Source organism: Procambarus clarkii, chromosome 3 (genome assembly GCF_040958095.1).
Source record: "Procambarus clarkii isolate CNS0578487 chromosome 3, FALCON_Pclarkii_2.0, whole genome shotgun sequence".
In the NCBI taxonomy this organism is placed as follows: Eukaryota; Metazoa; Arthropoda; class Malacostraca; order Decapoda; family Cambaridae; genus Procambarus; species Procambarus clarkii.
Genome location: NC_091152.1, coordinates 7520810 through 7544289, shown reverse-complemented (window position 1 = coordinate 7544289; position 23480 = coordinate 7520810). Strand labels below are relative to the sequence as shown.

The following is a 23480-nucleotide window of genomic DNA, read 5'->3' as shown; positions in this document are numbered from 1 at the left end:
CTGGGGTGTTAGTTTTCAGTTGCATATTGTCCTGGGGACCATTCTGGCTTGTTCGCATTTGTGTTCCTCACGTGTGCCCCAAAGAATGAGGTGATTTGGTAAAATGCTATGCCCAAGATTACAATCCGAGTGCCGGCGGTGGGGTGATTCAAATAGCCTCGGCTATCACCTCATTATGTCCAGTCGTGATGGTCAAGTGGATTAAGGCATCTTGTACATACCAGTTGCGTTGCTCCTGGGAGTATGGGTTCGAGTCACTTCTGGGGTGTGAGTTTTCAGTTATATATATATATATATATATATATATATATATATATATATATATATATATATATATATATATATATATATATATATATATATATATATATACAGTTTTCCTGAATTAATATATTTTCCCTAATTTTTTTCTTATGAAATGATAAAGCTACCCATTTCATTATGTATGAGGTCAATTTTTTATTATTGGAGTTAAAATTAACGTAGATATATGACCGAACCTAACCAACCCTACCTACCCTAACCTAACGTATCTTTATAGGTTAGGTTAGGTTAGGTAGCCGAAAAACTTAGGTTAGGTTAGGTAGGTTAGGTAGTCGAAAAAAAATTTATTCATGAAAACTTGGCTTATTAGGCAAATCGGGCCTTGCATAGTAGGCAGAGAAGTGCGTTCTGGCTACTAGGTACGACATATATATATATATATATATATATATATATATATATATATATATATATATATATATATATATATATATATATATATATATATATATATATATATATTTATATATATATATATATATTTATATATATATGTTGTACCTAGTAGCCAAAACGCACTTCTCAGCCTACTATGCAAGGCCCGATTTGCCTAATAAGCCAAGTTTTCCTGAATTAATTGTTTTTCGATTACCTAACCTACCTAACCTAACCTAACCTAACTTTTTCGGCTACCTAACCTAACCTAACCTATAAAGATAGGTTAGGTTTGTTTAGGTAGGGTTGGTTAGGTTCGGTCATATATCTACGTTAATTTTAACTCCAATAAAAAAAAATTGACCTCATACATAATGAAATGGGTAGCTTTATCATTTCATAAGAAAAAAATTAGAGAAAATATATTAATTCAGGAAAACTTGGCTTATTAGGCAAATCGGGCCTTGCATAGTAGGCTGAGAAGTGCGTTCTGGCTACTAGGTACGACATATATATATATATATATATATATATATATATATATATATATATATATATATATATATATACAAGAGTATTTATATACTTGTATTGTATATCTTGTATTTATATACAAGAAGGTACATTGGGTTTGTGATGATACATAGCATGGTATTTACAATCCAATAATATATATATATATATATATATATATATATATATATATATATATATATATATATATATATATATATATATATATATATATATATATATTCATATATATATATATATATATATATATATATATATATATATATATATATATATATATATATATATATATATATATATATATTATTGGATTGTAAATACCATGCTATGTATCATCACAAACCAAATGTACCTTCTTGTATATAAATAAATAAATAAATATATAAATAAATAAATAAATGAATAAATAAATAAATACATAAAATTACAGTTCTTCTCTTTGTTGTAGTGGCAACTCAGATGCTTTGCTCCTTTATACAATAACATATGTTCATCATGAACATATACATTCGGATTGCGTGTGATCGCATACTGTGAACACCTTTTTCTTGCACAAGTGTGCATACGAGAGTCTCATATAGTCAGAGTAGCCAGTTCTTCCGTTGGGGCAAGTTGGACGAACAGCGCTGCAACTTCGAATATCCAGAACTCACAAGGTATTATACCGACTTTTCCTTTCTTTTAATCACAGGGGATTACAAATTTACAAAATATTAAACAGCAATTAATTAATGAACATATTCAACACTGGTCTCGCCCTCCAGTATCATCAGTACACTGACCAGTTGTAACTCTCCACTCAGCCTAAGAGCTGAGAGGACAGCGCTTCGGATTCGTAGTACTGAGGTTCCGGGTTCGATCCCCAGTGCAGCCGAAAACAAATGGGCAGAGTTTATTTCACCCTGATGCCTCCTGCTACCTAGCTGTAAATAGGTACCAGAGAGTTAGACAGCTGGTACGGGCTGTTTGCTGGGGATGTGTAGCAAAATAGGAGGTCTGGTTGAGGACCGGGCCGATGGGACGCTAAGTCCCGAAATCATTTCAAGATAACCTCAAGATAAGAAGAACCCTCACTCCAGTATTATTAGTATACTGACCTCGCCCTTTTGAAATTATACTACAGAGGTCTCGCACTCATATAGCTTTAGTACACAGATCTCGAACTCTCGTAGCATTAGTACAGTGGTCTCGCACACTCGTAGCATTAGAACACTGGCACTCACTCCTGTAGTATTAGTACAGAAGCCTGACACTCCTGTAGCATTAGTAAACTGGTCTCGCGCTCCTGTAGCAATAGTATATTGGCCTCGCACTTTTATAGCAGTAGTACACTGGCCCCGCACTCTTATAGCCGTAGCACACTGGTCTCGCACTCTTACAGCAGTAGTACACTCGCCTGGCACTCCTATAGCATTAGTACACTGGCCTTGCACTCCAATAACATTAGAACACTGACCTCGCTCTCTTCAAGCATTAGTTTACAGGCCTTTCACTCTCGTAGCATTAGTACACTTTCCTTGTAGTTTCGTGGCATTAGTACACTGGTCTCGCACTCTTGTAACATTAGTAAACTTGCCTCGCACTGTCTAGCATTCGTTCAATTATCTTGCGTTCCTATAGCATTAGTACTCTGAACGCACTTCTCAGCCTTCTATGCAAGGCCCGATTTGCCTAATAAGCCAAGTTTTCATGAATTAATGCTTTTTCGACTACCTAACCTACCTAACCTAAACTAACCTAACTTTTTCGGCTACCTAACCTAACCTAACCTATAAAGATAGGTTAGGTTAGGTTAGGTAGGGTTGGTTAGGTTCGGTCATATATCTACGTTAATTTTAACTCCAATAAAATAAAATTGACCTCATACATAATGAAATGGGTAGCTTTATCATTTCATAAGGAAAAAACTAGAGAAAATATATTAATTCAGGAAAACTTGGCTTATTAGGCAAATCGGGCCTTGCATAGTAGCCTGAGAAGTGCGTTCTGGCTACTAGGTACTACATATATATATATATATATATATATATATATATATATATATATATATATATATATATATATATATATATATATATATGCATATATATATATATATATATATATATATATATATATATATATATATATATATATATATATATATATATATATATATATATATATATATATATATATATGTCGTACCTAATAGCCAGAACGCACTTCTCAGCCTACTATTCAAGGCCCAATTTGCCTAATAAGCCAAGTTTTCATGAATTAATGTTTTTTCGTCTACCTAACCTACCTAACCTAACCTAACCTAGCTTTTTTTGGCTACCTAACCTAACCTTACCTATAATTATAGGTTAGGTTAGGTTAGGTAGGGTTGGTTAGGTTCGGTCATATATCTACGTTAATTTTAACTCCAATAAAAAAAAATTGACCTCATACATAGAGAAAAGGGTTGCTTTTTCATTTCATAAGAAAAAAATTATAGTAAATATATTAATTCAGGAAAACTTGGCTTATTAGGCAAATCGGGCCTTGAATAGTAGGCTGAGAAGTGAGTTCTGGCTACTAGGTACGACATATATATATATATATATATATATATATATATATATATATATATATATATATATATATATATATATATATATGCAAACAAGCCTGAATGGTCCCCAGGACTATATACAACTGAAAACTCACACCCCAGTTTTGGTGTAGTAACCTGGTGTAGTAGTCTGGAGTTGTGACGTGGTATAGTGGCGTGGTGTAGTGGTGGGGTGTAGTTACCTGGTATAGTAGTCTGGTGTAGTGGCATGGTGTAGTAGTGTGGTGTAGTGGCGTGGTGAAGTAGCCTGGTGTGGTGGCAAGGTGTAGAGGTGTAGTGGCATGGAGTAGTGGCGTGGTGTAGTGGTGTGGTGTAGTAGCCTACTATGCAAGGCCCGATTTGCCTAATAAGCCAAGTTTTCATGAATTAATGTTTTTTCGACTACCCAACCTACCTAACCTAACCCAACCTACCTTTTTCGGCTACCTAACCGAACCTAACCTATAAAGATAGGTTAGGTTAGGTTAGGTAGGGTTGGTTAGGTTCGGTCATATATCTACGTTAATTTTAACTCCAATAAAATAAAATTGACCTCATACATAATGAAATGGGTAGCTTTATCATTTCATAAGGAAAAAACTAGAGAAAATATATTAATTCAGGAAAACTTGGCTTATTAGGCAAATCGGGCCTTGCATAGTAGCCTGAGAAGTGCGTTCTGGCTACTAGGTACTACATATATATATATATATATATATATATATATATATATATATATATATATATATATATATATATATATATATATGCATATATATATATATATATATATATATATATATATATATATATATATATATATATATATATATATATATATATATATATATATATATATATATATGTCGTACCTAATAGCCAGAACGCACTTCTCAGCCTACTATTCAAGGCCCAATTTGCCTAATAAGCCAAGTTTTCATGAATTAATGTTTTTTCGTCTACCTAACCTACCTAACCTAACCTAACCTAGCTTTTTTTGGCTACCTAACCTAACCTTACCTATAATTATAGGTTAGGTTAGGTTAGGTAGGGTTGGTTAGGTTCGGTCATATATCTACGTTAATTTTAACTCCAATAAAAAAAATTGACCTCATACATAGAGAAAAGGGTTGCTTTTTCATTTCATAAGAAAAAAATTATAGTAAATATATTAATTCAGGAAAACTTGGCTTATTAGGCAAATCGGGCCTTGAATAGTAGGCTGAGAAGTGAGTTCTGGCTACTAGGTACGACATATATATATATATATATATATATATATATATATATATATATATATATATATATATATATATATATATATATATATATATATATATATATATATATATATATATATATATATGCAAACAAGCCTGAATGGTCCCCAGGACTATATACAACTGAAAACTCACACCCCAGTTTTGGTGTAGTAACCTGGTGTAGTAGTCTGGAGTTGTGACGTGGTATAGTGGCGTGGTGTAGTGGTGGGGTGTAGTTACCTGGTATAGTAGTCTGGTGTAGTGGCATGGTGTAGTAGTGTGGTGTAGTGGCGTGGTGAAGTAGCCTGGTGTGGTGGCAAGGTGTAGAGGTGTAGTGGCATGGAGTAGTGGCGTGGTGTAGTGGTGTGGTGTAGTAGCCTACTATGCAAGGCCCGATTTGCCTAATAAGCCAAGTTTTCATGAATTAATGTTTTTTCGACTACCCAACCTACCTAACCTAACCTAACCTACCTTTTTCGGCTACCTAACCGAACCTAACCTATAAAGATAGGTTAGGTTAGGTTAGGTAGGGTTCGTTAGGTTCGGTCATATATCTACGTTAATTTTAACTCCAATGAAAAAAAATTGACCTCATAGATAATGAAATGGTTAGGTTTATCATTTCATAAGAAAAAAATTAGAGAATATATATTAATTCATGAAAACTTGGCTTATTAGGCAAATCGGGCCTTGCATATTAGGCTGAGAAGTGCGTTCTGGCTACTAGGTACGACATATATATATATATATATATATATATATATATATATATATATATATATATATATATATATATATATATATATATATATATATATATATGTCGTACCTAGTAGCCAGAACTCACTTCTCAGCCTACTATGCAAGGCCCGATTTGCCTAATAAGCCAAGTTTTCATGAATTAATATATTTTCTCTAATTGTTTTCTGGTGAAATGATAAAGCTACCCTTTTCATTATGTATGAGGTCAATTTTTTTTTATTGGAGTTAAAATTAACGTAGTTATATGACCGAACCTAACCAACCCTACCTAACCTAACCTAACCTATCTTTATAGGTTAGGTTAGGTTAGGTAGCCGAAAAAGTTAGGTTAGGTTAGGTTAGGTAGGTTAGGTAGTCGAAAAACAATTAATTCATGAAAACTTGGCTTATTAGGCAAATTGGGCCTTGCATTGTAGGCTGAGAAGTGCGTTCTGGCTACTAGGTACGACATATATATATATATATATATATATATATATATATATATATATATATATATATATATATATATATTGTACCTAGTAGGCCGAATGCAGAACTTGGCCTACTATGCAAAGCCCGATTTGCCTGATAAGTCAAGCTTTCCCGAATTTCAATATTTTCACATTTTTTTTCTTATGAAATTACAAAGCTATTCATTTCATTATATATAAGCAAATTTTTTTTAAATTTGAGTTAAAAGAAACGTAGATATAAGAAGAAACCTAACCAACCCTACCTAACCTAACCTAACTTGTCTTAACCTAACCTAAACTAACATAACTAAATCAATAATTTATGTTCTTAATATAATATAATAATAATACTTAAAATAAACCAATAGGAAACAACTTATTGAAAATATCGAAAATCACTCGGCCTATTGGGCAAATTGGGCCTTGCATAGTGTAGTGCTGTCGTGTACTGTTGTGGAGTAGTGGCATGATGTAGTGGCGTGGTGTAGTGGTGTACTGGCGTGGTGTAGTGCCATGGTGTAGTGGTGTGGTGTCGTAGCCTGGGGTAGTGGCGTGGTGTTGTGGTGTAGTGGCATAGTTTAGTGGTGTGGTGTAGTAACCTGGTGTAGTAGTCTGGAGTTGTGACGTGGTATAGTGGCGTGGTGTAGTGGTGGGGTGTAGTTACCTGGTATAGTAGTCTGGTGTAGTGGCATGGTGTAGTAGTGTGGTGTAGTGGCGTGGTTAAGTAGCCTGGTGTGGTGGCAAGGTGTAGAGGTGTAGTGGCATGGAGTAGTGGCGTGGTGTAGTGGTGTGGTGTAGTAGCCTAGTATAGTAGTCTGGTGTAGTGGTGTGGTATAGCGGAGTGGTATAGTGGCGTGGTGTAGTGGCGTGGTATAGTAGCGTTCTGTAGTGGCGTTGTGTAGTGGCATGGTGTAGGGACGTGGTGTAGTGGTGTGGTGTAGTTGCCTGGTATAGTGATGTGGTGTAGTGGTGTGGTGTTGTGGCGTGGTGTAGTGGTGTGGTGTTGTGGCGTGTAGTGGCGTCGTGTAGTGGTGTGGTGTAGTAGCTTCGTATAGTAGTCTGGTGTAGTGGTGTGGTGTAGTGGTGTGGTGTAGTTGCGTGGTGTAGTTGCGTGGTGTAGTTGCGTGGTGTAGTAGTGTGGTGTAGTGGCGTGGTGTAGAAGTGAGGTGTAGTGGCAGGGTGTAGTGGTGTGGTGTAGTAGCCTTATATAGTGGCATGATGTAGTGCCATGGTGTAGTGGTGTGGTTTAGTGGAGTGGTGTAGTGATGTGGTGTAGTGGTGATGTGTAGTAGCCTGGAATAGTGGTGTGGTGTTGTATAGTGGAGTGGTGTAGTGGTGTGGTGTTGTATAGTGGAGTGTAGTGGTGTGGTGTTGTATAGTGGAGTGGTGTAGTGGTGTGGTGTTGTATAGTGGAGTGGTGTAGTGGTGTGGTGTTGTATAGTGGAGTGGTGTTGTATAGTGGAGTGGTGTGGTGTTGTATAGTGGAGTGGTGTAGTGGTGTGGTGTAGTGGCGTGGTGTTGTAGCCTGGTATAGTAGACTGGTGTAGTGGCATAGTGTAGTGCTGTGGTGTAGTGGTGTGGTGTAGTGGTGAGGTGTAGTAGTGTGGTGTAGTGGTGTGGTGTAGTAGCCTGGTGTAGTGGCGTGGTGTAGTGGCGTGGTGTAGTGGTGTGGTGTAGTAGCCTGGTGTAATGCCATGGTGTAGTGGTGTATTGTAGTGGCATGGTGTAGTGCTGTGGTGTAATGGCGTGGTGTAGTGGGGTGTAGTGGCGTCGTGTAGTGGTGTAGTTGTCTGGTGTAGAGACATGGTGTAGTGGTGAAGTGGCATGGTGTAGTGCCGTGGTGTAGTGATGTGGTGTAGTAACCTAGTATAGTAGTCTGGTGTAGTGGTGTGGTATAGTGGAGTGGTATAATGGCAAGGTGTAGTGGCGTGGTATAGTAGCGTTGTGTAATGGCATTGTGTAGTGGCATGGTGTAGTGACGTGGTGTAGTGGTGTGGTGTAGTAGCCTGTTATAGTGACGTGGTGTATTGCTGTGGTGTTGTTGCGTGAAGTATTGGTGTGGTGTAGTGGCGTCGTGCAGTGGTGTGGTGTAGTAGCCTGGTATAGTAGTCTGGTGTAGTGGCGTGGTGTAGTGGTGTGGTGTAGTGGTGTGGTGTAGGTGCGTAGTGTAGTGGTGTGGTGTAGTAGCATGGTGTACTAGTGTGGTGTAGTGGCATGGAGTAGTGGCATGGTTTAGTGGAGTGGTGTAGTGACATGGTGTAGTGGTGTTGTGTAGTAGCTTGGTATAGTGGTGTGGTGTAGTGGTGTGGTGCTGTGTAGTGGTGTGGTGTAGTGGCGTTGTGTAGTGGCGTGTTGTAGTGGTTTGGTGTAGTAGCCTGGTATAGTAGTCTGGTGTAGTGGCATGGTGTAGTGCCATGGTGTTGTGGTGTGGTGAAGTGGTGTGGTGTAGCGGTGTGGTGAATTGGTGTGGTGTAGTGGCATTGTGTAGTGGCATGGTATAGTGGTGTGTAGTGGTGTGGTGTAGTAGCCTGGTATAGTAGTATGGTGTAGTGGCGAGGTGTATTGGTGTGGTGTAGTGGTGTGGTGTAGTGGTGTGGTGTAGTGGCATAGTGTAGTGGCATGATGTAGTGGTGTGGTGTAGTGGTGTGGTGTAATGGTGTGGTGTTGTTGTGTGGTGTAGTGGTGTGGTGTAGTAGCCTGGTAAAGTGGCATGGTGTAGTGCCGTGGTGTAGTGTAGTTGTGAGGTGTAGCCTGGTGTAGTGGCATAATGTAGTGGTGTGGTTTAGTAGCCTGGTAAAGTAGTCTGGTGTAGTGGCGTGGTGTAGTGGTGTGGTGTAGTGGCATGGTGTAGTGGTGTGGTTTAGTGGTGTGGTGTGGTGTAATTGTGTGGTGTAGTCGTGTGGCGTAGTGGTGTGGTGTAGTGCCGTGATGTAGTGGTGTGGTGTAGTGGCATGGTGTAGTGGCATGGTGTAGTTGTGTGGTGTAGCCTGGTGTAGTGGCATGGTGTAGTGGTGTAGTGGCGTAGTGTAGTGGTGTGGTGTAGTATCCAGGTATATTAGTCTGTAGTGACGTGGTATGGTGGCGTGGTATAGTGGCGTGGTATAGTGGTGTGGTGTAGTGTAGTTGCCTGGTATAGTAGTCTGGTGTAGTGGCATGGTGTAGTGGCGTTGTGTAGTGGTGTGGTGTAGTAGCCTGGTGTAGTAGCCTGGTGTAGTGGCATGGTGTAGTGGTGTAGTGACGTGGTGTTGTGGCGTGGTTTAGTGGCATGGTGTAGTGGTGTGGTGTAGTAGCCTGGTATAGTTGTCTGGTGTAGTGCTGTGGTATAGCAGAGTGGTATAGAGGCGTGGTGTAGTGGCGTGGTATAGTAGCATTGTGTAGTGGCGTGTAGTGACGTGGTATAGTGGTGTGGTGTAGTAGCCATGTATAGTGACGTCGTGTAGTGCTGTGGTGTAGTGGCGTGGTGTAGTGGTGTGGTGTAGTGGCGTGTAGTGGCGTCGTGTAGTGGTGTGGTGTAGTAGCCTGGTATAGTAGTCTGGTGTAATGGTGTGGTGTAGTGGCGTGTAGTGGTGTAGTGTAGTGGTTTGGTGTAGTGACGTGGTGTAGTAGTGTGGTGTAGTGTCATGGTGTAGTGGTGTGGTGTAGTGGCATGATGTTGTGGCCTGATTTAGTGGAGTGGTGTAGTGATGTGGTCTAGTACCCTCTAATAGTGGTGTGGTGTAGTAGTGTGGTGTTGTGTAGTGGTGTGGTGTATTGACGTGGTGTAGTGGTGTGGTGTAGTGCTGTGGTGTAGTGGTGTGGTGTCGTATCCTGGTGTAGTGGCGTGGTGTAGTGGCGTAGTGTAGTGGTGTGGTGTAGTAGCCTGGTATAGTAGTCTGGAGTTGTGACGAGGTATAGTGGCATGGTATAGTGGCGTGGTACAGTGGTGTGGTGTAGTTGTGTGGTGTAGTTGTCTGGTATAGTAGTTTGGTGCAGTGGCATTGTGTAGTGGTGTGGTGTAGTGGCATGGTGTAGTGGGGTGTAGTGGCGTCGTGTAGTGGTGTGTAGTAGCCTAGTATAGTAGTCTGGTGTAGTGACGTGGTGTAGTGGTGTTGTGTATTAACCTGGAATAGTGGTGTGGTGTTGTGTAGTGGTATGGTGTAGTGGCGTGGTGTAGTGGCATGGTGTAGTGGTGTGGTGTAGTGGCCTGGTATAGTAGTCTGGTGTAGTGGCATGGTGTAGAGGTGTGGTTAGTGGTGTGGTGTAGTGGTGTGGTGTAGTGGCGTGGTGTAGTGGCGTGGTGTAGTGACATGGTGTAGTGGGGGTGGTGTAGTGGTGTGGTGCAGTAGCCTGGTATAGTAGTCTGGTGTAGTGGCATGGTCTAGTGGTGTGGTGTAGTTGTGTGGTGTAGTGGTTTGGTGTAATGGCGTGGTATAGTGGCATGGTGTAGTGCTGTGGTGTAGTGGTGTGGTGTAGTGGCATGGTGTAGTGGCGTGGTGTAGTGCTGTGGTGTAATGGTGTGGTGTCGTAGCCTGGTGTAGTGGCATGGTTTGATGTTGTAGCCTGGTATAGTAGTCTGGGTTAGTGGCGTGGTGTAGTGGGGTGGTGTAGTAGCCTGGTATAATGGCGTGGCGTAGTGGCCTGGTATAGTAGTCTGGACTAGTGGCATAGTGTAGTGGCGTGGTGTAGTGGCGTGGTGTAGTAGCCTGGTATAGTGGCATGGTGTAGTGGCATTGTGTAGTGGTGTGGTGTAGTGGCGTGGTGTAGTAGACTGGTGTAGTGGTTTGGTGTAGTATCATGGTGTCGTAGCCTGGTATAATGGCATTGTGTAGTGGCATGGTGTAGTAGCCTGGTATAGTAGCGTGGTGTAGTAGCCTGGTATAGTGGCGTGGTTTAGTGGCCTGGTATAGTGGCGTGGGGTAGTGGCATGGTGTAGTAGCCTGGTATAGTGGAGTGGGGTAGTGGCATGGAGTAGTAGCCTGGTATAGTGGCGTGGTGTAATGGCCTGCTGTAGGCTGGTGTAATGGCATGATGTTGTGGCATGGTGTAGTGGCATTGTGTTGTAGCCTGGTATAGTGGCGTTGTGTAGTGGCGTGGTGAAGTGGTGTGGTGTAGTATCCTGGTGTAGTGGCGTGGTGTAGTTGCCTGGTATAGTGGCGTGGTGTAGTGGCCTGCAGTAATCTGGTGTAGTGGCGTGTTGAAGTGGCATGGTGTAGTAGCCTGGTATAGTTGTGTGTAGAAGCCTGGTGTAGTGGCGTGTAGGGTGGTGTAGTGGCGAGGTGTAGTAACCTGGTATAGTGCTGTGGTGTAGTAGCCTGGTATAGTGGTGTGTAAAAGCCTGGTTTAGTGGCGTGTAGGGTTGTGTAGTGGCGTGTAGGAGCAGCGACTACAGGACAAGGCCTACAGGCAGGGGGAAGGGAGGGGGGGTAGTGGCAGTGTTCGAAATCTCAAATTATACCTCAACATTAAACCATCTGAATTCAGAAATATTTCCATCAATTTTTATTTTTTAAACCCGTAATAATATTAATGCTTTGACATGTCTTATTTCCTTGCTGCATATTAACGACATTTTTTATATTTACAACATTTCGTTTCATAATTTGAAAGCTCTAGCAAGTGTTCAGACACGGTCACCCACCCCGACAACCATTATGGTCCTAACTACACCCCCCCTCCTCCTCATCTCCCCTTCTCTTACCCCTCCCCCTCCTAACCCCCCCCTTTTCTTGCCCCTTCCCCCTTCTCTTACCCATCCTCTTCCCCCTTCCTCTTCATCCTCCCCCTTCTCTTACCCGTCCCCCTCCTTAACCCCCCTTTCTCTTACCTATTCCCCCTCCTCATCGCCCTTCTTTTTCCCCTTCTCTTCCACCTCATCCCCCCTTCTCCTACCCCACCCCACCTTAACCCCCTTCTCTTACCCCTTTCCCCTCCTCAAGGATGAGATGGGGGAGCTTGGAGGCTAATTCCTTGAGAAATCCCAAGGCACTCTTGCCCCAGGGGCTGTGCGTCTCAGATGCTATGGGAACTAAGGTGTATTCCCAACAAACAATTTTAAGTTTCCACAACATTCCTGGAAAGTTTTTGAAGGGATTGGAAACGTTTGTTTTTACGAATTAGATACGTTATTTTGTATGTAATTAAATAGGTTTCCAAAACTTTTAACCAAAACCTATGTACCTAACCCTAATTTGAAACTTTGTAACCCCTTTTGTACCCTAATATGAAACTTTTTGACCCCTTTTGTACCTAATTTGAAACTTTGTGACCCCTTTTGTACCCTAATTTGAAACTTTGTGACCCCTTTTGTACCTAATTTGAAACTTTGTGACAACCTTTATAAAGTGTTTCAAGTTAAAATGCTCATATATAAATAAAATAGGAAATGTAAAAATATAAAAATATATTTGGTAAAATAAATATTTGGTAAAATAAAGCATCATAAAAAAGGTGGGCTCATCATTTTTATTCATTTATCATTTGTAGTAGCATAGTGTATTGGCCTGGTGAAGTAGCGTGGTGTTGTAGCCTGGTGTAGTGGTGTTGTCTAGTAGCTGGGTGTAGTAGTGTGGTGTAGTAGCCTGGTGTATTGGCATAGTGTAGAAGCCTGGTGTAGTGGCATGGTGTAGTCGTGAGGTGTAGTAGTGTGGTGTAGTGGAATGGTGTAGTAGCATGGTGTAGTTGTCTGGTGTAGTGGCCAGGTGTAGTGGCATTTTGTAGTAGCCTGGTGTAATAGTCTGGTGTAGTGGTGTGGTGTAGTAGCCTGGTGTAGTAGCGTGGTTTCGTAGCTTAGTGTAGTGGCATGGTGTAGTGGTGTGGTGTAGAAGCCTAGTGTAGTAGTCGGGTGTAGTAGCCTGGTGTAGTAGTCTGGTTTAGTGGCGTGGTGTAATGGCATGGTGTAGTGGTGTGGTGTAGTGTAGTGGCTTGGTGTAGTAGAGTGGTGTAGTGGTGTGGTGTAGTAGCCTGGTATAGTAGTATGGTGTAGTGGCGTGGTGTAGTGACGTGGTGTAGTGGTGTGGTGTAGAGGCGTGGTGTAGTGGCGTGGTGTAGTGGCATGGTGTAGAAGCCTGGTATAGTAGTCTGATATAGTAGTCTGGTGTTGTGGCATGGTGTAGTGGTGTGGTGTAGTGGTGTGGTGAAATGGCGTGATGTAGTAGCTTGCTGTAGTGGTGTGGTATAGTAGCCTGGTATAATAGTCTGGTGTAGTCGTGTGGTATAGTAGCGTGGTGTAGTTGTGTGGTATAGTACCCTGGTATAGTAGTCTGGTGTAGTGGCGTGGTGTAGTGGTGTGGTGAAGTTTCATTGTGTAGTGGCATGGTGTAGTAGCCTTGTATAGTGGCGTGGTGTAGTGGCATGGTGTAGTGGCATGGTGTAGTGGTGTGGTGTAGTGGCATGGTGTAGTGATGTGGTGTAGTGGTGTGGTGTAGTTGCCTGGTATAGTAGTCTGGTGTAATGGCATGGTGTAGTGGCATGGTGTAGTGGTGTGGTGTGGTGTGGTGGCGTGGTGTAGTTGGGTGGTGTAGTGGCGTGGTGTAGTTGCCTGGTGTAGTTGCGTGGTGTAGTCGCGTGGTATAGTGGCGTGGTGTAGTGACGTGGTGTAGTGTAGTGGCATGGTGTAGTAGCCTCGTGTAGTGGCGTGGTGTAGTGGTGTGATGTAATAGCCTGGTATAATGGCGTTGTGTAGTGGCGTGGTGTCCCAGCAGACAATTTCTATTTTCCACATCGTTCCTGGAAAGTATTTGAAAGGATTGGAAACGTTTGTTTTCACGAACCAGATATGTTATTTTGTGTCGAATTAAATAAGTTTCCAAAACTTTTAACCAAAACCTACATACCTAACACTAATTTAAAACGTTGTGACCCCTTTTGTACCCTAATTTGAAACTTTGTGACCCCTTTTGTACCTAATTTGAAACTTTGTGACCCTCTTTTGTACTCTAATTTGAAACTTTGTGACCCCTTTTGTACCTTATTTGAAACTTTGTGACCCCTTTTATAAAGTGTTTCAACTTAAAATGCTCAAATATAAATACAATAAGAAATGTAAAAATATAAAAATATATTTCTACATTTGGTAAAATAAAGCATCATAATAAAGATGGGTTCATCATTTGTATTCATTTATCATTTGTAGTAGCGTAGTGTAGTGGCCTGGTGTAGTAGCGTGGTGTAGTGGTGTGGTGTGGTATCCTGGTGTAGTGGTGTGGTGTAGTGCCCTGGTGTAGTGGTGTGGTGTAGTAGCCTGGTGCAATGGTGTGGTGTAGTGGCCTGGTGTGAATGAAACCTCCTCATCCCCCCTTCTCTTATCTCTTCCCTCCTTACCCCTTCCCCTCCTCATCCTCCTTCTCTTTCCCCTCCCCTTTTCCCGCTTCCTCCTCATCCCCCCTTCTCTTTCCTCTTCCCCTCCTTCTCTTACCCCTTTCCCCTCCTCATCCCCCTTCTCTTTCCCCTTCCTCCTCATCCCTCCTTCTGTTACCTCTCCCCCTCCTTCTCTTACCCCTTACCCCTCGTCTTCCCGCTTCCTCCTCATTCCCCCTTCTCTTACCTCTTCCCCTCCTTACCCCCCCCTTCTCTTACCCCTTCCCCTTCCTCCTCATCCACCCCTTCTCCTACCTCTTCCGATCCTTACCCCTTCCCCCTCCTCATCCTCCTTCTCTTTCCCCTCCCCTCTTCCCCCTTCTTCATCATTCCCTCTTCTCTTACCTCTTCCCCTCCTTACCCTACCTTCTTTTACCCCTTCCCCCTCCTCATTCCCCTTCCTCCTCATCCCCCCTCTTCCTCCTTATCCCCCCTTCTCCCGCCTCATCCTCCTTCTCTTTCCCCTCTTCTTCCCTTTTCTTCTCTTCCCCCTTCTCTTACCCCCCCCTTCTCTTACCCCTTCCCCCTCCTCTTCCTCCTTGTCCCCCTTCTCTTACCTTTCCCCATCCTTACCACCCCTTCTCTTACCCCTTCCCACCTTCTCATTCCCCCTTCTCTTACCCCCTCCCCCCTCCTTCTCTTACCCCTTCCCCCTGCTCATCCCTCCTTCTCTTACCCCTCCCCCTCCTTACCCCCCTTCTCTTGCCCCTCCTCATCCCCCCTTCTCTTACCTCTTCCCCTCCTTACCCCCCCCCTTCACTTACCCCTTCCCCCTCCTCTTCCCCCCTTCCTCCTCATTCCCCCTTCTCTTACTTCTTCCCCTCCTTACCCTTTCCCCATCCTCATCCTCCTTCTCTTTCCCCTCCCTTCTTCCCTCTTCCTCCTCATCCCCCCCTTCTCTTACTTCTTCCCCTCCTTACCCCTTCCCCTCCTCATTCCCCCTTCTCTTCCCCCTTCCTCCTCATCCCTCCTTCTGTTACCTCTCCCCTCCTTCTCTTACCCCTTCCCACTCCTTATCCCCCTTCCCCCTACTCCTCATTCCCCCTTCTCTTACCTCTTCCCCTCCTTACCCCCCTTCTCTTACCTCTTCCCCCTCTTTATCCCCCTTCTCTTTCCCCCTCCCCTCTCTTCCCCCTCCTCCTCATCCCCCTTCTCTTACCCCTCCTCTTACTGAGTTATAATTGATGTGAGCACTTAATTGGCAGTCAGTGGTGGCGCTTCTTAATAAACAATATATATACTCTCGTGATTTAGTTCAGTATGGGGTTTAAAGAAAAAACAGCATACCAATGTTATATCACAGCAAACGAATTTCTTATAAACTCATGTATTTGTCTTATAATATGGAAATGCATCATAATAGATAACAATATGAATAGCCAAATTTCTGTGAATCCCCTACCATATTGGAATCTGGAAATGAATGAGCAAATGTGCTGGCTGCTGGAGGAAACCACATTGGTTTCATTTTGGATACATATGTCCATGCATGGAAATTCAGAATGGAAACAATTATAGTTGAACATGCAGAGGAGTTTAAGAATCTGTGGTGAGAGTGATGGACACAGCCTTGACAACTATATTTCAGAGAATGTAAACATCTAAGTGTCATTAGAAATATGTGTAAAATAATAAATCCTACATTGTTTGAGTTAGGGAAATCACAATTTGTCATATAGATACTGTTCTTAAAGATTCCCCCATTTTGAACCCGCAAGATAACATATAAGATTTCAAAGGTTGACGAATGTTAATCTTCTTGTTTGATAAACTGTGTACTTGAGACAGTCAATAAGAATACACCAATATTTAAGACAACAAAACGTTTTCAGATTCTTTCACACCACTTTCCAGCAACATTTACAATTTATATAATTTTTTTTAGGGAATAATACATAAATTTTATATTTAAACATGGTATTAGTGTTTAGTGGAATGCATAAGGAGTTCAAATTGTGTTGAAAAGAGCGATTTTTAGAAAATTTGGAAAACTACTTTTTTCTGTTCATAGAATAACTAAATGTATTTTGAAGGTTTCATTCAGCCATTAAATATCATTCACAATTTATTATTGAATTTTACAAAAACACCATAAATTTTTTATTTAAACATGTAAAAACTATTTGTAATAACAAAATAGTTCTAGAAAACCCATTTATTATAAAAACTATGTGTTTGGATTTTTGGATTAAAAGTTTCTCAAATGCTCTCCTGCACCACTCTCAATGCAAGTTATTCCTACACTTATGGGAAGAGTTAGATGAACGTTTTCAACACGTTGTGTATTTGCTGGGTTGACCTTCCAATCGCCTGTATTTGACTGATTTTGCTATTTCCCTGTGTTTGGCCGCCCCACCTGCTTGATCAGCTCTGAGGTGTACATAGGTCTCAGCCAGGGTGGATACACATGTGTAGTCCCACACCAACTGTTTGCCCCTTTTCCAGGAGTGTGTGGTGATGCCATCAGGGCGAAGTGCGGTGAAATCTGGGTTTTGGTCCCCTAAGATGCGAGGTTCTCTCACCGCTGGGCATTGAGCTGAGGCGAGGCTTCTCTTCATGATGTCATTGACCTCGCTGTGTCTTGCATGCCAGCCCTTTGTGCTTCCGCAATGCAACCCATGCAGTCCGTATTGGTCTGCTTCCACCCTGTTGCAAATACACTTGTATTCAGTGTGAATTGGGGCACCAAGGCGGAGGGCCACTGCTACACGAAGGGATTCTGGATCTAGGCGCGTGCCCATTGCTGACATGGGTACTGCCAGGAGGAAGTCTCCTGCATGGGGGTCATACACTACTCAGAGGCGGGCTTTCTCCTTGTCTGATGTTGCAGTGCTGAGCATGGCATCGGCTATTTTTTCTACTAGTGGGTGGTCCCAGCTGGACTGTTAATGTTTTTTTGATGGTTCTATGATGGGTGCTGGCGCTGCAAGAGCATCCCACTGATTTGAACATTCAATGAAAGCAGGATCGTGTATTCCTGCTGAATTACTCAGGAGTTCAGTAGGATATCTCTTAGGAGATGGTGCGATGCATGGAAGGAGTAAAGGAAGGCTGGTAACAATCTGGGAGGCTGTGCAGACACCAAGGCTGCCAAGTCTTACAGGGAGGGTTGCTAGCTCCCACTGATAGTCGTCCAATGACAGGTTCAGGACTTTCACCAGCATGGACCTCAGAAGGGTGTCATACACATTTAATTTAGGGCTGTTGTGGGATGGAGAACACCTCAGAAAGTAAGTCAACTTAGGGAGAGACAGGCATCTTGTGAGGAGAAAGACAGCATCATGGCCATCAATCTTGTGAATCCTGTCCAGCATTCTCCTTAGATCAGTGATTATTGCATCCAGGACCTCCTCGATTGCTTGAGAGCCAATGGAGGCACCCAAGAGGGTGCAGTCAGGTGTCTCTACAACGAGAATGTCAGGAAGAACATTTTTATTTGACCAGTGATGTTTGGGTTGTGGGAGATTATTTCACATTTGGATACATTGAGAATGAGGCCCAAGGCTGCTCCTTGCTCCTGGATTTTCCTTATATCCTCCAAAATGGTTTCCGGGGTTCCAGCGAGAGTGCCATCATCCAGGTACCAGATGTTTAGCTCGCTTGTCAGACTATCAGTGACCTCTTTGATAGCTAAGCAAAAAAGGAAGGATGTTAAGGGGTCACCTTGTTGGACACTTTCACAGGAGTCTATTTCATGCTCCCCAAAAAGAAGCTTAGAGTCCCACTGTAGCACGATCGGATGAATGGGTAAAGGGGACGGAAATGGTCATGTACAGCCCTGAGGACAGCGTCTCGTCTGACTTGATTGAAGGCATTTTTAAAGTCAAGCTTTACTAGTGCCTTCTGGTCCGGGAGATCAGCAATGTAAGCCCGTGCTGCATGTGCTGCAACTTCACAGCCTAGGGGTATCCCAAACCCAAGCTGATTAGGTTTCAGCAAGGTGGCTGCTTCCTGGCTGATAGATCTCACTGAAGCCTTAGCTACGAGGCGTCGGAGGGTATTGCCAACAGCAATGGGCCTGATTCCCCTATCCTTCTTTAGAGCACAAAGTACTGCTCCATAAAAAAACAGCTTGATGTCCTAAGAGATGCCGCCTGCCAAACACATATTGGAGAATCTGGTAGGTTCTACTAGAAGGTCCTTTGCTGCATCTCCAAGCACCGGGTTCAGCATTTGTTTGATGTATATATATATATATATATATATATATATATATTTATATATATATATATATATATATATATATATATATATATATATATATATATATATATATATATATATATATATATATATATATATATATATATATATTAGTATATTTTGGTAGCAGTCTTTCCTGTATTCATATATTATTAAATATGACCGAAAAAGTAAGATTATTAATTCTAACACGAATTTTCTTTATCTTTCTTATATTTCTTTTCACAGTTGATGGTAATTCAAAGATCAATTCTCCAAAATTCATTTTTATTTCTAATCTGACGCGACACTTGAGCGCGTTTCGTAAAACTTATTACATTTTCAAAGACTTTAGTTTACAAACACAACTGAAACTGAATAGAGCTTTACACATCTTCGAGGTTTCTATCTACATTTGGGTGAGGTGGATGAGGTGAAAAACGAACTTTCAACAATGGGTATTCAATGGGTATTAAATTCCAACACAAGACAGAACACGAAACAATGGGTATTGAATGGGTATTAAATTCAAACACAAGACAGAACACGAAACAATGGGTATTGAATGGAAGTAATTGTAGAAAGCCTATTGGTCCATATTTGGCGCCCGGCACGCGCCGTCCGGACCCCCGTGCACTCGTGATGTCATACTTGCCAGGGGCGTTTCTCATTGGCTCCCTGCGCCACATCACCGTTCTTGACCAATCTGGTGCCACTGATGTCACAACGTCTTGGCGGGAAAACGTAGGGCCAGCGCCATCTTGGCGTCCTAAAAGGACTAAGCCACTGGCCTAAACGCTCTTCTTTTGCGAATTTCTCGCTAACGCGAGAACACCTCATGCTCCCACATATGTCAAATTGTTCTCTGGAATGTACAGAACGTTCGGGCAAAGTAGATATGACTCTTACAGCTGGCGTGGGAGAAATATAAAGGAGGGGAATACAGTCACAACACACATATGCACGCACACACACACGGTAAGGGGCGAACAGTAACGAGTGGAGTACCTCAAGGATCAGTGCTGGGACCAAATCTATTTCTAACTAGCAGTACCCAACCACATGTTGCTGTGGCTCAGCAATGCATGTGTGTTGCTAAGCCACGGCAACCTTTCCTGTCCCCCAGTCCTCCCCACCATTTCCCCCTCACCGATCTCCTTGGCCTCCCAACCATTCCCCACTCCACCGTCCCCTCGTCCTCCCCACCATTTTCCATTCCCCCATCCCCTCGTCCCCATCATCCCAAACTCCCCTGTCCCCTCGTCCTTCCCTTCCATTACCCCTCCCTTGTCCCCTCGTCCTCCTCACCATGACTCACTTCCATCCCTTCATCATCCCCACCATTCCCCACTCCCTCGTCCGATGCCTTTCCAAATGGTCTGATGTTCCCATCAGAAAATTGGGAACGTGAAGTGATCTGATGTTCTCATCACTGAAATGTAAGAAAAACTGTTAAAAAATTAAATGAATATGTGAAAAAATAATAAACTATACTCACGAAATGAATGGTATGGTAAACAACACAGCTCAATTCCTACGCAATTCACACAAAATAATTAAATCAAAATGAAAATAAACCAAAATCTATGAAAATTCAATTTATCAATGCAATCAGAAACATTGAAATGGAATTGTAACATATTTAGTATAGCATGAGTGTTGCTCTAACATGCCAATGATGGCGCTGTTTTTCAAGAAAAACACAGTTTTACCTGTCACAGGTGTGGCATCTATACCTATACTTACGAAATGAACGGTATGGTAAACAACACAGCTCAATTCCAACACAATGTCACACAAAATAATTCAATAAAAAAAATAAAATAAATCGAAATCTATGAAAATAAAATTTATCAATGCAATCGGAAACATTGAAATGGAATTCGTGACATATTAAGAATAGTGTGCATGGTGCTATTATGTGCAACAGATGGCGCTGTTTTTCAAAAATGCATGTTTTTACCTGTCACGGGGGTGGCATCAATATAGTTGGTATATAAAAAGACGCGCCTATTCGAATGTAATGTTATGTAAATTTCAAAGCAATCGGTGAAGAACTTTCAAAGATTACATCGTGTGTTGCTCCTACGTCCAACAGATGACGCTGTTTTAAAAAAAAATGTTTTTTCCTGTCACAGGTGAGGCATGTATATAGTAGATCTATAAAATGACGCATCTATTCGAATGTAACATTGCGTCAAAATTTCAAATCAATTGGAAAAGAGGTTTTCAAGATTTCCCTCACATGAAAAACACATGAAATAGACAGTTTTCAGAAAAAGCATGTTTTTTTTATACCGTCACAGACGTGACATCTATATAGTATGTATATAAAAACCTGCTCAGATGCAAATGGAACGTTGTGTGAAAATTTCAAAGATATCGGTGAAGAACTTTTGGAGATTAGCGGTTATGCACAAACGAACATTTCCATTTTTATTTATACAGATATATGTCAATGACATGTTTACAGGAGTAGAGTTCTACATGTCGATGTTTGTAGATGACGCAAAGTTGATGAGAAGAGTTGTGACAGATGTGGATTGTAGGAGCCTTCAAGAGGACTTTTGAACAGGTTGTAGAGATGGGAGCCGGTCGGCCGAGCGGACAGCACACTGGACTTGTGATCCTGTGGACCCGGGTTCGATCCCGGGCGCCGGCGAGAAACAATGGGCAGAGTTTCTTTCACCCTATGCCCCTGTTACCTAGCAGTAAAATAGGTACCTGGGTGTTAGTCAGCTGTCACTGGCTGCTTCCTGGAGGTGGAGGCCTGGTCGAGGACCGGGCCGCGGGGACACTAAAGCCCCGAAATCATCTGAAGATAACCTCAAGATGGTCAGAGAAATGGCTACTGGAGTTCAAACCAAGAAAATGTAACGTTGTGGAAATGGGACTAGGTGATAGAAGACCAAAGGGACGGATTACAATAGAGGGGAACTGCCTACCTGTGACGACGCGAGAAAGAGATCTGGGAGTGGACGTAACACCTAATCTATCTCCTGAGGCACATATAAATAGGATAACAACAGCAGCGTACTCTACATTGGCAAAAGGTAGAACATCATTCAGAAACCTAAGTAAGGAGGCCTTTAGGGCGCTTTACACTACCTACGTGAGGCCAGTCTTCTGGCCTCTGTAATCTTCACACCTCTGTAATCTTCTTTATGGGTTTCTTTGTGTAACCAATTCCTTCACATCCACTCTGTATTCAAGCAATACAGTGGTCGCTAGCTCCTAGAGGCATTTCATATTCTATTTCTTCAACATCTGTTTCACTTTAGGAAAACAGCAAGTCAAGTGTTGCTGGTTGATCATCTCCTCTCACTCTTGTTGGTTCTGTGACGTGTTGGGTTAAGAAATGTTTGTCTGTCACATCTACTAGTTTTGTTCTCCGTGTATTCTTCCTAATTTTGGCTTATGTTTTCAAAAGTATGTTTTCAAAAGATTCCCAAGTATGAAATCTTTATTCATGGGACTCTGGCAGCAGATATGAAGAGGTCTGTGATCTAATCTCATCACCCCCATTGGGAGCCTTATTTATCCCGTCTATTTCCCTGTGGATGAAGTCTCCCAGTATTTGAATTTTAGCTCTTGCTCTCCTTGATTCTGTGGCTGCTTTTCCAATTACCTTTAGACACTTCTGTCCTACTGTTCCCTAGGCCTTCTATTGGTTTGTGGGTTATAAACCCCTACTGTCACTATCTTCCAGCTTCCCACTGTTACTATTCTTTATATTTGCTCGTGCTGGTCAACTCCCTCTGCTATTGTTAGTTCTTCGAAGTTCGAGTGTTTGTGTGTATTCACCTATTTGTACTCCCCTATTTGTGCTTGTAGGATCGGGTTCGAGCTCTTGGACCCCACTTTTCATGCCGCAGATTTTCAAATGCAATGACTCCTGACCTATCTCCCAATCATACCTGCTTTAAAAGTTATGAATGGAGTTTGCCTTTACAACCTGCTACTTTAGGTCATTCCATTTACTCACTACCCTTACACTAAAGGAAATCTTTCTAACATCTGTATTACACATCTAAATCTCAAGCTTCCACCCGTGTTCCCTTGTTCTGTTGATATTCTTTGTAAACATTTCCTCTGTTTCCACCCTGTCAATCCCTTGAAGTATTTTATACGTCTGTATCATGTACGTTCTCTCCCTTCTCCTTTCTAACGTCCTCAGGTTTAGTTCCTTTAGTCATTCTTCGTACCTCATCCCTCGCAGCTCTGGGACGAGTCTCGTTGCAAATTTCTGCAGCTTTTCGTGCTTCCTTAATTTTTTTCAATTTTGTGTGCGTGTGTGTTCATTATATTCATAAGTATGTGTTTGTTTACCTGAATTTACCCGAGGACCACTAACACTAGTGGCCTCGACGAGGACAGGACGGCTTGTCGAAGGTCCCCCCCATTTGCCTTGATGATCTTTTTCAGTTGAACTTTAAAGTTTAGCAGAATTTTTGCATTTACGGATTCGGCGGGTAGGCGTTTCCATTAGTTTTAGCCCTGTGGGGGGAAAAAGCGTCTACTGTTCTCAGTTCTACATTAGCCTTGTTGAACCTGAAACCGTTGCTCCTTGTTTGTGTTACACTTGATCTTTTGAAGAAATTTGTCCGAATCAACATCCTCCAAACTGTTCAGTATTTTTAAAGTTCCAATGAGATTTTTCCTGCCATGCCTGATTTG

General features: G+C 42.0%; 1 protein-coding gene across 1 annotated transcript in view; it reads left to right on the top strand.

Moving 5' to 3' along the window:
* Nucleotides 1–1804: 1804 nt before the first annotated feature.
* LOC138367388 (protein Star-like) overlaps nucleotides 1805–23480 on the top strand; it is a 107857-nt gene continuing 86181 nt past the window's right edge. Inside the window, exon 1 of the mRNA XM_069329027.1 lies at nucleotides 1805–1889. The gene's annotated coding sequence lies outside the window, so the exon portion shown is untranslated. The remainder of the gene's footprint in view (nucleotides 1890–23480) is intronic.